Consider the following 2752-nt stretch of genomic DNA (forward strand, 5'->3'; position numbering starts at 1 on the left):
ATCGAGGTGGATACCGATAGTGATGCCACGTGGAGGTGAAGTGGCGAATTTGCACAGGTCAATGTAGAGTGATGATGAGGTAATTGGCAGCTGGTCCGACATTAATGGTGACTGTGAAGCTTGAGGGAGGACAAATCTGACCATATCCATGGCATACACTGATCGATGCAAAATGTCTGGATGTAGATTGACGTTGAAGAAATCCATCAAGCCATTAATGTTGATTGACCAAGAGGTGAGCCAACAGATTCATTGCACATTGCTAAAAACGGAAAGTGTATTTTGGAAGGCACGAAAATGGTAGATATGTGTAGGTAGACATCTCTGAGTTGTGATCCGATCAGATTTGACTATATTCAATGTGCCTCGTGATCTTTGGAGATAACCCTAAGGTGCCAAGTTTGAATGTGGCTTTTGGTGGGAAGATTGGGCTATAAATATGCAAGTCGAATATATTGTTAAGGTTTGTTGGATGGGATAGTATATAGCTGTTGAATAAGAGAGTTAGATTAATAAGAGTGAAAATAGAAGAAGATAACAGTGATTGAGTGAGTGAAGGTTAAACTAGTGATAAGGTTTAATAGAGGATTCAAGTGGTATGGTTTGAGAAACTAGTAAAGCATCTAGATTGCATTAGAGAAGATAATAGGTAGGTGCTTGTACTGGTAGGAAGAAAATAGAGGGTGCTGATGTGCAGAACAGTGAAGGAAAGATCAAGCAAAGCAGATGCAAATAAAGGTAACCTGTAGAGTGTAAACCAATGTAGTAGACAAGGTGTCTCACTGGCAGAGTAAAGTATATGCAATGATTATGAGATTCACTTGTAACAATATAACTACTTTTTTATTTGATGCTATCATGGTGATCAGTGAGTTGTAGCTCGGTGCAGGGGTTGGTGCTCCTTGGGTTGGTGCCCTAAATTAGGGGTTGGTACTCCTTGGGTTGGTGCCCTAAATCAGGGGTTGTAGCTCCTTGGGTTGGTGCCCTAAACTTTGTAATAGATTTCATTGTGAGGTCAGATTAGAGCAAAAGACTCCAATAGCATCGCTCACCAAGGTTTTTCCCATCTTGGGTTTTCCTCTTACATACTGGTGTTATGTGATGTCTCTTTGTGTGTGTTTGCATTTGTGGTGGCCTATCCTCTAACCAGTAAGTGTTTCTAGAGTTATAATCTAAGAATCCATATACTCACATAGGATAGTTAAAGGGAAAATATTGAGAACCACTGATTCACCCACCTCTTAGTGGTGCATTGTGTCTAACAATTGGTATCAGAGAATAGGCTCCTTGTTTATCAAGCTTTCTCTCACTTGGGTAGATTCTAGCTTAAGGACACAATGGTTTATTTAGTGTCAATCCCTGCTCTAGTTTTTTATGGTTCAAACTATTCCATCTGGAGTCATATAATGGAAGTCTACTTGTCCTCTCTAGGGTTTGATGTATGGATGTCAATGGCTAATGGTCTCATTAGGAATTTTTGTCCTCCCATTGACTCTAAGGAAGAAAGAAGATGCATGTGCAATGAAGAATCCATGAAGGCTATATTCAGTGGGCTCACCGATGATGTCTCCTCATAGGTGGATAAATGCAGATCAAAAAAGAGTCTATGGGATAGACTAAAGAATCTTTATGGAAATGAACCCTACACCACTGGATTAGTTTGTGAGAGTGAGAAGAACAATGCAACAAACACATGTACAAATGACAGAGGCAGATCATATTGTTGCAATAGTAATGGTGATGAGGAGACTCGTCTCTTCATGGCCCATGAGATAGATATTGAATATCACACATCAAAAGGGGATAATGCAAATGGATCCCATTATTATAATGTGTTTGATATTGATAATGAAGAAGAAGGAGATAAGGTAGATAGATCTAGCCAGCAAGATCTATTTGATAGTGAAGGTGAAGAAGAGGATGAGGCAGAAATTGATCTTGAAGGAGAGCTTGTAAATACAATAGAAGAACTCGGAAGAATAAGGAATGAATACAAGCTATTCAAGAATGATACCACTGTAGAGAGGAACTAGTTGACAAAATACCTTGAAGAGTTTGAGAAATGCATCTCAGAGTTGAAGTCCCAAGAAGGAGACACCAAGGAGTGTCAGTGCAGTGATCTAGCCTCTGAGCTAGAAGTAAAAGATAAAGAATATCATAATCTTCTTGGAGAAATGGAGACTCTCTAAAATTACCTTGAGAAGTGCTAGGATGAGCTCAAGGTAAGAATCTGGTTTGATGGTAGTAGTGATGCCTTGGACAAAATGTTGAAAAGAAAAATCATGCCAAGGACATTGAAGGTTTGGGAAGTGGTCCCAGTGAATGCTCCAGTAGCAAGAATGTCCCCCACAATGACATTTTATTTGTCTCCTCAAATGGAGAGAACAAGGGACAAACCGTCACAGTTAAAAATTCTCCCCGGAAGAAGGTTGACCTAAATACAACCAATGAGGACTTGTAGACAAGAATGAAGACCGGTGTTGTAAGAAGAAGGAACACTACAGATCCCAAAGGTAAAGGGAAGATGGGAGAAGACATCTTCATAGGAAATAGGAAAATGAGAAGACAACAAAGAAGACCTACCAGTAGAAGACAATGAAGTGCTACCGCCCACAGGACAAAGGAAGTGTGGGAGAAGAAGAGACCAAATGGAAGAAATGCAAAGAATAGACAACCCAAGATCCATCCTCAAAGAAGGATAAATGGAGACACCAGATCGATGAGATCTCCTCATGCATGGCGGAATAAATTT

This window comes from Cryptomeria japonica, chromosome 7 (genome assembly GCF_030272615.1).
Source record: "Cryptomeria japonica chromosome 7, Sugi_1.0, whole genome shotgun sequence".
NCBI classification, from domain to species: domain Eukaryota; kingdom Viridiplantae; phylum Streptophyta; class Pinopsida; order Cupressales; family Cupressaceae; genus Cryptomeria; species Cryptomeria japonica.